This window comes from Puma concolor, chromosome A2 (assembly GCF_028749965.1).
Source record: "Puma concolor isolate L17-30 chromosome A2, mPumCon1.1.hap2, whole genome shotgun sequence".
Taxonomy (NCBI): Eukaryota; Metazoa; Chordata; class Mammalia; order Carnivora; family Felidae; genus Puma; species Puma concolor.
In genome coordinates this window covers 65,636,201-65,651,352 of record NC_141668.1, presented here as the reverse complement: position 1 = coordinate 65,651,352, position 15,152 = coordinate 65,636,201, and the positions used below count along the sequence as shown (strand labels likewise).

General features: G+C 36.1%; 1 pseudogene; it reads left to right on the top strand.

Annotated features, from left to right (window-relative positions):
* Positions 1-720: 720 nt before the first annotated feature.
* LOC112866348 (centromere protein V-like) overlaps positions 721-15,152 on the top strand; it is a 48,705-nt pseudogene continuing 34,273 nt past the window's right edge.

Genomic DNA, 15,152 nt, shown 5'->3' with positions numbered 1-15,152 from the left:
TTCCCCTGGGCCTCACCTACAAAAGCTGCACTATCTCCTGGTTAGCAGGTGCTTCGGGATCAAAGGGGGTGTGGAGACGAAATGCCTCACATAGTGTCTCATAAAACTGGCTCAGGTTTTTCTCGAGTCCTTGGAGCACTTCTGATGTTTTACTTATATTTATGGCCCTCCCCACCCCATCCTCATGCCATTTAGAAGGGCTTATTAATACCTTTCAGTCCTTGCAAACCCTCCATCTATACTGGCGTCATTTGTATCCCATTTGGGGTCCTCCCCAGGGAAGTGAGCCCAAGTGTAGGCCTGGGGGCCTAGTGTCTCACCTGGGGCATTCTCTAACCATTTTAGGGCTGCATAGGTAATGCGGTGATGCTCCTCTGTATCGAAGAGGGTCAGAAGAAGTTGTCGGCAGTCCATCCAGGTAGGTTTTTGGGTGTGAATTATGGACTGAATTAGGTTGATCATAGCCTGGAGTTTCTCCATATAGGAGGGGGTATGTTGCTTCCAATTTAAGAGTTCTGTAGTGACAGACACAAAAACACGCTGGCCTCCTTGGGTCTGGCCTTCCTGATCATAATAGATGGGTCCCCTGGTTTCCCTCAGTGACATCTGTAGGGCTCCCCGGTGCTGCTGCAGGGAGTGGCTGCCTCTGCTGGCCTGATTCTCTAGTGCAGTCCAGGGGGCATATGCGGGGTTAAGACTGGTGGTCCGGGTGGTTCAGTCATGGTCAGGGAGGCTGGTGGTGCTAGAGGTGGTGAGGCCTCGGGACTAAAGGCAGACTCTGACAGGGTTTCAGCAGTGAGGGCTGCTGGGGGGCACAGGTGGCAGTGAGGGGTACAGTGGGGCATATGGTGGTGGGATTTCTTTAGGTTCTCCTGAAAGTATGGGCTTTTTAATTTCTGGCCAGTATTTGGAAGAAGCCGTGACGCGAGACATCATAACTTTACAGCTTTCTTCAAATAGAGACTTTTAGCCAAGGTGGCCGGGATAGGACCAGGTCTTGCCAACATTCAATGTAAGGAAACTGCTCAGAGTGGCCTGGGTCCCCTGCAATGACCCTGATCACTGGGCCAACTAGTTCCTTATCAAGTGAGCCCTCAGAGGGCCAGCCCACCCCAAATGACGGCCAATCAATTTCACAGAATGTCCTGGGCTTTCTGGGAGTTAATTTCACACCATAATTTCCTGAATGTCCCTTTTTGAAATTCCTCATCATACACTCTAGGGGAGTCAGTTTACTCTGTTTTTCACCCATTTCCTTCCCCTAACAGACAACTTTGATACACATGAGGGGAAAAAAAGAGGAAGGAGGGGGTACTATTTTGGAGAGGACACACAGTTGCTTTGTCTGTTTCTGGCCACTCTCATCTCAGAGATATTTCAGGCACCTCTTAGCATTGGTGGGTTCAGTTTCAATCCGTGACCTGGATCAGACTCTTAGGGAAGTCTGACGCTGCCTTAAGCCGTATGAGGTTGCCACGGAACCTCGGATCAGGACTTGTCAGGACTCCACTCTCGCTTCAGCCTTTGGTCAGGTGGGAACCTTTCTGTCGTCGGTCTCATTCAAACACATTCACAGAAGGACTCCAACCCATTGCCCTACATTCAGCGCCTTAGAGTTGTGGCTTTGTTCCTCTTCCCTTGTGGAACTACTAGGGCAACCTGGGGGGATGATCAGGCTCCCCTTCTGCCTCTTAGCGGCAGGTCTGCCAAAACCAACCTGGGTTCTTACCAGTCTGATGGGCAGCATTCCGCAAGCTGGTTCCTGGGCCTCATGGGTTCCTTTGTGCACACACAGGGCCTTTGCCCCTGTGCACTGGTATAGGCTAATCTCTTAAGCAACAAATGGTCCACTGGCACCAGGCGACGTTGCTTCTCCTAGCGCTCACAGGTTCATACCCTGGGGGCAAAGGAGGTGGAAACACACCATGGCAAGTTCCCAAATAACGTAGCAGGATTCTCTGTGACACTGAGGCTTACTTTCCAGGAAGCAAGTTTATTTGTGCTGCTCAGTTGGGTTTGTACCTGAAGAACTGAGGCCCAAACGCCATGTGGCATAGTTTTTTTTATACATTCTCTATTTTTTTTGTCTCCAATATATGGTAACACACAAACATGCAGTCTGATTAAGTGGTCTCATGTTACAAGGTCGTCACTCTGTGTACAGCCAGGTTGCCTTGAGGTTTTGTTTTGTTTTTTTCTCCTTAGGGAGAGGAACTTACCACATGGTAACTTACATTGATTGACTTTCAAATGATAAACCAATCTCACATTCCTAGAATAAACATTACTTATCCATGATCTATTATTAATTTTATATATCCCTGGATTTGGTTTGCTAAAATTTTGTTTTAAGGGGCGCCTGGGTGGCTTAGTTGGTGGAGCATCCAACTTCAGCTCAGGTCATGATCTCGCGGTTTCTGAGATAGAGCTCCGCATAGGGCTTGCTGCTGTCAGCATGGAGCCCACTTCTGATCTTCTGTTCGCCTCTCTCTCTGTCCCTCCCCTGCTCTCTCAAAAATAAAACATTTTAAAAAATTTGAATATTTGCATCTATGTTCCTGAGAAATAGTGATTTGTGGTCTTTATTTGTAATATCTTTGTCTAGTTTTAGTATCACAGTAGTGTTCTTTCTTTTATAATAAATTACAAACTGTTCTCTCTTTTTCTGTTTTCTAGAAGAGTTTCTGAGTAATTGATGTTTCCTTCTAGATATTTGGAAGAATTCACCAGTGAAGCCACCTGGGCTTGGAGTGTTCTTTTTCAGAACATTTTTTAACTAAAAATTTAGTTTCTTTAATATGTAGGGGAATATCCAAGTTATCTATTTCTTTTTGAGTGAGCTTTGGTAGTTTGTGGCTTTCAAGAAATTCTGAGTTGTTAAATTTATTCAATTTATTCGTTCTCAATTCTGTGGAAACTCTTATCAAAGTAGTTGGTTGGAACAATCAAGGGATTTATCTCATTTATTTTCCATCTCTCAAGGATCATTTTCTTTTATTGCCTAATATCCAATGTCTTAAAAACTTCATGTATTTTGTATGTCTTTTGTTTTTTCAGGCAGGAGAGAAAATTCAGTTCTTGTTTCTCCATTTTGATCAGAGACAGAGGAAGGGGCCCAACTATTTTAAAATTAAAATTTTAAATAGAATAAAAAGTTTCTTAGAAGTCAGTTTGTTGGGAGTCACTGTGCCAGCCCACATTCATGAACTTGAGTCCACTTCCATCTATTCTGAGGAGTTATGTACTTACTAAATTATATTCATATTAATAACACTTTCCCTAAATGAGATTAATTGGATTGGGCTTCTTGTCCTCATTTGACTAATAAAATTTGGAGAAGTCTCTATTAACTCACTATTGGTAGTATCCCTCCTTTCCAAGACCAATCCTTTCTTAAAAGGAGAGGGAGTCTTTTCTTCAAGAGAGTACCAGAGATGATTTCGACATAAGAAACTCCTAGTCAGTTTTATTATTTGTAATTTAGGGCCTTATCCTGGATCAACAATGAAATTGTTGTTGGATAAAATCACAGTTCCAAAGAACAAGAAATAGCCACAATGTTGGCTGTGTTACTAACCAGAATAGCAATACATTATAACTACCAAAGGAATGTTTGCTTTATAGAAGCAAGAAATCCCTTATTTTCCTATTTGTTTCCTAATTGTTTATAGTTATGAAATATGGCAAAGCAGGTCAAATTCAATAAACCTTTTTAATAGTACACATATCCACTGTTTAAGCAAAAATCCTGACATCTGGGTAGAATATGAAGAAAACAAAAATATTTTTGCAGCCTTATATTTAAAACAGGTTGTACACTGAAAGACCAATTTTCTTTGTGAGCCACCAGTGCTCAGCTGCTCTGTTATACATAGCTTCTTTTAAAATTTAATCTTACTCCCTCCAAATGTTTTTATTTTAAATATATATACATATATGATACAATAATAAATGATACTACTTAAGTTTAAATCATTAGTTTTAAAATATAATTATTCCTATAAGCATAATTTAAGACAGTATTTTCACTCCACTAGTTTTATCCTCTTAAAAATATTAAGAATAACAAATAAGAGTATATAGGTAAAAATTATTGTGTGGTGACTATACTATTGCTAGTGTCCCTACTTCCCAAGTATCACATCCTCTGTTGTAAGAAGTTTCTATTTATTTTAATTACTTAAACATTTCTAAGCCTTAGGTCTTAAAGTTAATTAAGTCTGAAGTCTTAGAGTTAATTAAGGGTTTTAGAACTACAATTTAAGCTGACATTAAAGAACAATAAATCTACTTGCTCTTAAATGCTTATCCCTAAAATTTTACTCAGATAATACAAATAAGGTAATTGTGGAGTCAGGTAATTTTTAGCATTGCTTGAACTCTATAAAACAATGTTTAAGATGTTCATTATTTTAACTCAACATGGTTTTATATACATATTTACATCTTTGCAATCTTAAAATCTCACTGTAATTAGTGATTACTTATCTGATCTATATGACAAATGCAAGTTGTTGCCAATAAATTAGGCTCCTGTCAGAAAATAAACTAGAATCATAGATGAACTAAAATGTTGTTTGCATTTTATCCTGCACTGTAATAATATTTCATTTGTACATGTATTACCATAATTAGGAGTATTAAATAATGTAATTTTATGTAAAGTATTTATAAAACATTTATCAATAATTAAAACATTTCTGTACTAATATTTTTAAAAATTTTCTTTGAGTAATGATAAAAACTCAATACAGAAATGTTTTGTCGGGCGCTTGGATGGCTTAGTCAGTTAAGCCTATGACTCTTGATTTCATCTCAAGTCATGATGGTTGGTGAGACTGAGCACCAGCCCTGCATTGGGCTCTGGGCTGATAGTGCAGAGCCTGCTTGGGATTCTCTCTCCCTTTCTCTCTGTTCCGTCTTTGCTCGCACACACATGTGCTCTCTCTCTCTCTTTCAAAGTAAATAAATAAACTTAAAAAAATGTTTATTAAGGATGACCTGATGACTGTTTATCTTTCATTTTTTTGGTCTTAGTCACCAGGATCCTTTTTTTCATTAAAATATATTTTCTTTAATGTTTATTTATTTTTGAGAGAGAGAGAGAGAGAGAGAGAGAGAGAGCATAATCAGGGGAGGGGTAAAGAGAGAGGGAGGCACAGAATCTGAAGCAGGCTCCAGGCTCTGAGCTGTCAGCACAGAGCCTAAAGCAGGGCTTGAACTCACAAACTGGGAGATCATAACCCCAGCCCAAGTCCAAAAGGTGCCCTACCAGGATCCTTACCATTAAATATAATTCAGGGGTTTCCTTTTCAGAGATTTTTGTCCCTTTCTGGTAAGGGGAACATAATTATTTTTATGCTTTTAAAAAATGTTATTTATTTATTTCTAGGGGGAAGGGGCAGAGAAAGAGGGAGAAAAAGAGAACCACAAGCAGGCTCTGCACGTTCAGCATGGAGTCCAAGGCGAGGCTTGAACTCACAAATGGACCGTGAAATCATGACCTGAGCCAAAATCAGTCATGACCTGAGCCTAAATTAAGTGTCTGACCCTTAACTGACTGAGCCATCCAGGCGCTGGAACATAATTATTTTTAGAACCAACCATGGAAAACTTTATTGCAACACAATTAATGTGTAGGTTATTGTTTCTACTTAGGTTTCATTTTTTCAGTCATCTATTTCTTTGCAAATATAGAGGTGAATCAAAAGGGCTTGACATTCACTGGGGATTTTGAAATGGATTTGGACTAATTCAGGCATCTCTGAGATCTCTGTACTTGCATGGATTTTCTTAATTGTTACATTTCTCTAACACTTATTTTTTGTAGATTTCTTATTGCCTTCTAAGATGTTCTATTGGCAGTGTTCTTTTTGTTTTTGTTGTTGGCAATGTTCTGATGCACTTTCAGTCTCATCCACAGTGGCTTTTTAGTAATTGAACTTTTGCTCTTCACTAGGCTTTGAATTTTAGAACTTAGCCTTAAAAACTATCAGTCAAAATGTTCCTATCTTATTTTAGGATATGAGACATCAGAATGTTCTAAAAATGTTCTAATTAGTAATTTGATACTGGCTTTCCAGAGTTTTGTATACATTTTTATATTTTGGTTCATACAGAGATAATTTAGGTTCTTTATTTGGAAGAGTAGTTTTAAAATTGATTTTGTTTATTTATTTAATCTTTTAATTATTTCAGGAAAAGTTATAAAGATTCTACAAAAACTTCCATATGAATTACCCTTCCTATAGATGCTGCAAATGTTAACATTTTAATCACACTTGCTTTGTTATTTTCTATGTAAATATGCATATAAGTATTAAAATTTTTGAAACATTTAAGAATAAGTTGCAGATCTATAATACTTTAAAGCACCATCAACACTTCAATGTATATTCCTTATTAAGGGATACATTTTCTTATATCACCATTGCACAATTATCAAAATCAGGAAGTTAACACCAATACAATACTATTGTCTAATCCAAAAAATCTCATTCAGATTTCATTGTCTCACTAATATCCTTTAGGGCACACATGAGATTACTGGATCCAATCAAGGAACATATGTTGCATTTAACTTTCATGTCTTTTTAGTTTCCTTGAGTCTGCAACAGTTTCTAAATCATTCTTTTTCTTTTATTCCCTTGATATTTTTGAGTAATGAAGTTCATTTATTTTGGTAAAGTCTTCTTCACCTTAGTATTATCTGAGGTTTTTCATCTTGATTAAATTCAAACTCTATAGTTTTGACAAGAATATCACAGAAGTGATGTTTTGTTCTTCTCAGTACATACTATCATGAGGCACATGACATTTGTTTTTCCTATTACTGGTGAACTTAACTTGGATCACTTGGTTAAGGTCATGTTTGCCAGGTTTCTCTTTGCTGTAGCTAAAATGCCTTCATGGGGATTTACTTTAAGACCTTGTCAATACCCCTTTTCTCATCAAACTTACATCCACTAGTTTTAGTATCTATTGATGATATTTGCCTAGAGAAATTATTAAGTGGTTGTTAGATGGTGATTTGTCCAATTCCAGTATTCCTTCTTTATTTATTACTTGGACAACTACTGTAAGGAAGAACAGTCTTCTTTCCCTCTATTTCTTAGTATAAATTAATGGACTCATGGACTCATTTAATGGGATATAATCCATTATTATTATTGTTATTATTTATTTTTATACTGAAATTGTTCTTCCTCTTGCCAGTGTGAACCTTTGTGCCCTTTTGTCATGTCCCCATCATTCTCTTTGTAGAGAATGCACTGCTCTACAAAGCAATCAAACAGTATTTAAGAGGACTTCACACTTGAGACTTGTGTTGTCTTTTTGAGAATACATTGCCTCCATGTTCTAGGGCAGACCCTGACTTCAAGAAATTTTGTCACTATTTTATTTGAAGCTTCTCAGCTTTGTTATAGTCATATTAAAAGCGACCTTCAGTGGTCATATTGATAGATTGAAAATGGCCATAGAGTCTTGCAGGCCCTTCCATCAAGCTTTGTGACTTGCTTTGACTAATAATATGTGGCAGTTTCTACTTTCACCTTCTTGAAATTTTGCTCTGAGATCACCATGCAATAAAGTTAGTCTAGCCTATTGGAGAATGAAAGGCTACCTAAAGGAAAACAAAAGCTCTCAGTGAGAACAAGGACCAACATCTGACATGCAAGTGAGGCCATCATGTATGTTCTAGCACACATGACCCTCCAACTGTATTGGCTGCATGAGTGAACTCAGGCAAAACCAGCAGAAACATTTGGCCAAACCACAGTATTGTAAAGAATAATAAACTTTAAAAAAATCTTTCAAATATTGGGATTGTTTGTTACATAGCAATAGTTAATATACCATTGTAAATTCAAATGATCTCTAATAATTACATGTTCTTAATTATCTTAGACCTTTTCTCTATATGCATACATAGATAAAAAGTCCTCTTGAGTCCCCTTGGCGGGGGGGACTTGACTGGAGATCTATTTGTTTTGAGTTAGATAACCCCATGGTTACACAAATGATGAACCCTGCAACTAATGACATTTTTCATGGAGTATTATTTTTACTTAAAAGAAAAACTCAGGTTATTCAGACTTGGGCAATTGGCAGACATTTCTCTGAAAATGAATTAAGTATCACTTCAAGAAAAACATCTGAGGAGTGCCTGGCTGGATCATTCAGTAGAGCGACTCTTAATCTTGGGATTGTGAGTTTGAGCCCCATGTTGGGTGTAGGGATTACTTAAAAATAAAATCTTAAAAAAAAAAGAAAACAGAAAAAAATATCTGATAGTATTTGTTGCCACTGATGAAATTTCAAGTAAAATTTTTGAATTTTAGAAAACTTGTATCTGTTATTAAGAGCTTCATAACTTAACAATCTTTTTTAAGTTTGGTGATATCAATTGAAATGATTCTTTTGTTTTATTTTATAATAAAATTTGTCAGCATTTGGAAGGTCTGCATAATTCAGTGAATACACATTGTCCAAATGACAAATGCATGATATTATAAAATCATTATGTGTTAAAAAGATCCACTTAAGCAAAGTAGAACAATAGATTTTAATGTAATGACATATAAGAAGTTCATTCATATGGTATCAGGTTCCACATACCAACTAACATTTTAAAAACTGCCAGTTACAGAGTTTTAGTGTCAAAGAATATTCACAATTGTCTGAAAAGTTATTAAAGAATTCTCTCCTTTCCAACTATTTATCCATATAAGTCTGGATTTTCTTCGTTACTTAAACCAAAATAACATATTACAATAGGCTGAACATAGAAGCAGGTATGAGAATATGGCCTATCTTCTATTAAATCCAACAATAGTTTTCCAAGAAAATAAAACAATTCTAGTCTTCTCCTTCAGTATATTTTTGTTCTAGGGTGCCCCGTGGCTCAGTTGGTTGAGGAACCAACCACCTCTTGATTTTGGCTCAGGTCATGATCTCATAGTTCATGAGTTCAAGACCCACGGCCAGCTCTGCACTGACAGACCAGAGCCAGCTTGGGATTCTCTCCCTTTCTCTCTGGCCCTCCCTGATTCATGGTTTCTCTCTCTCTCTCAAAAAGAAATAAACATTTATATATATATATAAACATTTATATATATATATAAACATATATATATGCATATATATTTGTATATGTATATACATTCTGGAAAATGTTAGTTCTTTTTCATAAAATATGCTATTTAGGCTAATATGAAATTGTTTTATTAGTTTGTAAAATAATAAATAAATATTTATAATTTTTCTTAGTTTTTATTTACAATATATTAAAAAATCAGTGGATGAAACTCCTATAAAAAAAGCTGTTTGGAATCCTCAATTCTTTTTAAAAGTATAAAGGAATCCTAAGACCAAAAGTTTGAGAATAGCTGCTCTCAGCAAATGGGGAGTTATATATCTAAAAGGTTTTCAGAGAATTTCGCTGACCATAAACACAAGGGCTTACAAGTAACTTACTAGATATGTAGGCAAACATATAGAGACTCCTGAGTGAAATATAATATTCTAGCCAAAAGACAGACACAAATGTGTCCAAGAACAATCTCAATCTTGGCAGGAAAAAGACAATATATGATCATGAATTCCTCACATATCTCTAGAATTCCTGAACCAAAACCTTAAGATTTTGGTAAACATCTATCTAGTTCCCCTGTCTGAGGGAACCTGATATTCCCTATATGCCAAATCATGTGCTCTTGCTCTGGAGGAAGTCACTGATAGGACCCACACTACAGTCCCAAATTACCTTTCTAAGCTCTTACCTCAGAAGGCAAGATGTCTCAAAAGTAATCATCTTTTAAAATGGCTGAGTAATAGGCCTCCAAATATGCCAGTGCTCTAATCCCTGAAATCTATGAATATGTTATGGCAAAAGAGACTTTGCAGATATAATTAAGACATTAAGAGAGACATTATCCTGGATTATCTGGGTGATAGAATCTATGAGTTTGTAAAAGTAGAGACTTGCTCTGGCTGCAGATGGAAGAGATGGGGCTGAAAAAAAAGTCAGAACAATTTGAAGTATGAGAAGGACCTGATGCATTGTTGCTAGTCTGAAGATGGAGGGGGCACACATGACAAGGGAAGGAGGCAGACTTTTTTTTAATTAATTGGGGTTAACTAATAACCTGAAAAAGGTTATTTCAGTCCTATAACCACACAAACTGACTTTGTTTAGCAACCTGAATGAATTCATAAGATTCAGCCTCAGAGCCTCTAGAATGGAACACAGCTAGCTGACACCTTGATTTCAGCCTATGAGACTCTTAAACAGAGGAACCAAGCCACCCAGTACCTGGACTTCTGACCTAAAGAATCATAAGACAATAGATTGGTGTTGTTTTAAGATGCTAATTTGTAGTAATTTGTTATTGTGGCAATAGGAAATGGATATAGTACCCATTGGACTTTGACATATGAGCATTCTGAAAATGAGCCCAGTTTTTCACAGCTCAGCAGCACCTTCCAGTTGAAGTTCAGAATCTAGAAGGTTGGGACAATAGAAAGGATCTCACCAGCATGCTTGTACTGTTCCTTAATCCCTTTAACTCTGGTGGGTCCTTTTGAGAAAAGCTGATCTTAATGGGTTCTCCAAGACTGTTATAAATACTTTTGATGATAGTTACGAGCTCATGTCAACATTTTATTACAATTTTGCAACAACTGAAAAGATCTCTAGCAAGCAGCTCAGAGATTTACTTCAGTAGTGATATTTATAGAAAAAAAAAAAAACAAAAAACAAAGGATGGTTCAATAATCATGGCTGTAACAGACAGAAAGAGAAGCAAGTATCTGGTTAAAGGTCAAATGACAGTCAACAGGAATATACATATTCCAGATATAAACTGGATTATATTGCACTGAAGGTGCTGTCCAAGTCAAGTGTGGTACTGTTTTTTCTTCTGCAATGCTCTTTACTTCCCTCTTGACTGAATTAACTTCTATTCACATTTCTTAGGTCATATCATGTATTACTTCCTCACAGACACCTGTCATGACCTTTCTAATTCCTAGATCCCTCTTTGCACCCATAATGTACTTCATGCCTCCAAAACTCTCCTTACACAGGCAATTTTACATTTGTGCCATCCATTATGCAAACAATGCCTCTTTCACTTGACTTTAAACTCCCAATGGGCAGGAGCTATGACTATTCTTGTTTATTATTAGATCTTCAGTGCTCAGTAGTGCTGTCCACATAGGAAAGGCTTAGTACATAGATTTAAATGAATAAATGAATACTATACCATTTAAATGAGGTCATATATATGAATATCCTTAATAGGAATATTGAACTTTTATCTTTCACAGTGGTTCACCATCACTTGTGAAGACCAGTAAGAGGTACAGTATGAATGTATGAGAGCAATTGCTTTAGTTCACTGTGTTAAAAAAGAAATTTAGGTCGGATTTAGATAAACTCTGATGAGAAATTGGACCATTTTGTAGTTAGAGAAAATTTGGACTTTAACAAGTTTACTGAAATCAAATAGAAAATCAGAAGTGAGATTATATTCTTAGGTTTTTCATCTATTACTTTAATAAACAAAAAAAGCACCCTTAGGAAAAGAAAATAACTTTTTACATTGCCAAGTAGCGACTGCAAAATGCTAATAGGAATGGGAGTATATCTATAAACAGAAAATTTAGTTTTCTTGATTATAAATAGGATAATATACTGGGTGTTCTACAAAGCTCATATATGCAGGGAGGGTTTTGTGAAGTCTTTGTTTTAGTGGCTTTCTATTCAGGATATGAAATATTGCGCCCACCATGCCTTCTCCCATTCTTCTCCACACTCCATTCTGCTGGTCACCTACTTATTCTTTTAGTGAATAGCTGTAAAATATCATGGTGCTTAGAAAAATCTCTTTGTAAATGTTTTTCTTGCTTTCTTTAGCCAGGAGCCAAAAATATCATGTGTTTCTGTTTTGGGAGTGTAACAAAAAGAGCTTCTGAAAAATACGGATGGTGTAGCTGAGATAGGATGGCAGTATTTTTTAGAAACACGTTTTTATAGAACCAGATGGTCTAGTATATTCTCAAACAAATATGTCACCTATAATTTGATGAATATCTTCCAAAGGAAAATAATTTTTTCAGTAGATAACAGATGGTATCAGTCAAAAGCATATCGAGACACTTTAAGAAAAACTTGATGGCTCAAGTGATTTAACCAACAGGATTTTCTTCAATGTACCAAGCATGTTTTAGGGTCTAAAATTTGTCATCTGCAAATAATTCAGCCTCATTTCCAAACTTCACTCCATGGAGAATTGAATGCAACCTGTTTTATATGCTAACTATAAAAATGATGAAAATTCTGAAGTTGTTTCCTGGCTGTGTTTTTGAAGTATCCATTATGTTATGCTAAAAGAAAAAAAGTACATATCTAAGTGTCTTAAAACTATAAACAATTTATACTCAAATATAAAAAATATTTTAATAGATCTGAACTACATTTTACCTATGGGGGTGTAAGGTTATGTTACTAGTGAGCCTTTCGTTAGTGCTTTTCTTAAAGCTGTAGATATATGAACATAACAGAAAAAAGTTCTGAAGCTACAGATATAAATTATTAAGGAATACTTAGAATATAAGTATAAGAATGTAAGTCATTTATTTTGCTCTGGTTTTGGCACATGGTACTGTAACAGGACCATGGTTCAAAAACCAAACATAGTGGTATGTTGATAGTAAGATCTAATGACATATATAAACATGAGAGGTAGGAGGTACAGTGAAAATTGGAATATTGTCTTTTTTCATGCCTGATATCTATATATGTACTAAAGTGGGACCACATAATTTATCATTAACCTGTGATATGTTTTTGAGTAAAAGGGAAACTGCTTGTAGTTACTGAATCATTGTAAACACAAACTGGGACTGTCCAGGGAAAATTGGTCTGTCTGTCTGTCTGTCTATCTATCTATCTATCTCTATCTATCCATATCTATCTATCTATCTATCTATCTATCTATCTATCTATCTATCTCTCCCAGGTATACACAATTAGTGCCATGATAAAAGAATCTACTGCTTTCTAATTGGCATGTTTTGGAAAGTGGTCACATCTTTGCCACTTTAGACCTGGTTAGGTGGGGCAAACACAATTATTTTATATTATCTAGAGTATCATTACTATTTCCAGATACTGTTCAACATTATAGGCAAAAGACTTGCTTTTGAGACCATATGCAATTCTATTTCTTAACGTGGATCTCAAATAATTAAACATGTTTGTTCGTTTAAGTGTAATAAGATTGAGATTATGATTACACGTATGATATAATGGAGTATGGGAAGACAACAATTCCACTATAACAAATTAAAAAAAAAATTTTTTTTTCAACGTTTATTTATTTTTGGGACAGAGAGAGACAGAGCATGAACGGGGGAGGGGCAGAGAGAGAGGGAGACACAGAATCGGAAACAGGCTCCAGACTCTGAGCCATCAGCCCAGAGCCTGACGCGGGGCTCGAACTCGCGGACCGCGAGATCGTGACCTGGCTGAAGTCGGACGCTTAACCGACTGCGCCACCCAGGCGCCCCCACTATAACAAATTTTAAAAAGAAGATAAATTGCAAAATTATGTTTACAAAATATTAGACTGTATATCAGTAAGGAGAATAGATGAACTGAAATTCCAGAGAGGGAAGAGATTTTTTCCTAGATGAGTTCACAATTGCCAGTCATTTTCTTCTTTGGGGGCATTTGCTTACTTGGTACAAGTATATGGGCCTTAGTCTAAACAGAGGGTAATCATGCTGAGGGGAAAACTGAGGATTTTTTAAAAATTGAGATATAATTGACATATAACATTATGCTAAGTTTAAGGTGTATGATGTATTGATTTGATACATTTATATTGCAGTAAGATTGCCATTGTAGTATTAGTTAAACATCTCTGTTGTGCCATATAATTATCATTTCTTCTAGTGGTAGGAACAGTTAAGATTTAGTCTTTTAGCAAGCTTAATGTTTATACTACAGTATTGTTACCTATAATCACTTTAATGTGTATTGGGTACTAGTATATACTCTTAAACAACATCACTCCTATTTTCCCATTTCCGGCCCCTGGTAACTACCATTCCACTGCTTTTTGATTTTGGTTCTTCTTTTTATTTTTTTCAAGTTTGATTCTTTTGGCAATTGTATAAGATAGTATGATTGATTGAATTCAGATTGGACTCAAAAGTATACTTCCTTTTTCCCATGAAACGTAGATTAAGGACAAGGTCAAGACTTCTAAAACACAGGTAAAATTTCTTTCAGTTTCCTCATGTGTACAGACACAGCCCAGCTGGAACAAGGGGGCTTGGCATGGCCAGTCTCCACATCAAAATATTTAACACATCACTATATTTGATATGTATTTGAAATAGTGTGAAACAGGAAACTATAAAGTTAAGCTCAAAATCTAGAAAGGATAGAATAGAATCTCCTATAGTTTTTCAGGGCTAAACAAAGACCTGCCAGAGTCTACAGAAATAGTACAGAACATCCAGGCCCAAAAAACACTTTTGAAGTAATGGTATACTGCATTTTACTAACACTGAAACCTAAGCCTGAGTAAGTTAAATCCCTTTTTGGATTTAGGTAGCCAACTTTTCAACTTATCTGCCAAAGAGGGGAAAAGAATAACTATCCTTTGGGGGAAGTAATATCATCAGCAAGTGCTGCAAGTTACCTGCCCCTCCCCCCACCCCGACACACACACACACACACACACACACACACACACACACACACAATGTCAAGCATACAATAAAAATTATGAGACTATAACAAAGTAGGATAGTATGACCAATAAGCAAGAGCAAAAATAGACAATAAAAGCAGATTCTCCCAGCTATTAACATATCAAATATTGCTAACAAAGACTTTAAAATAATTATTTTAAATACATTAAGAAATAGAGGAAAAGATGGACAAAAATGAATGAAAAAATGAAATATTTTTCATTTTTAACATCTTTATTGAGGTATAATTGTGAGTGTACAATTAAATTAGTTTTTAGTAATTTTATAACATTATACAACTATCACTACAGTCAAGTTTTAAAACATTTTCATTACCCCTCCACATTCCCTCAACTCCTTATAGTCTACCTCCTGCCCCACTC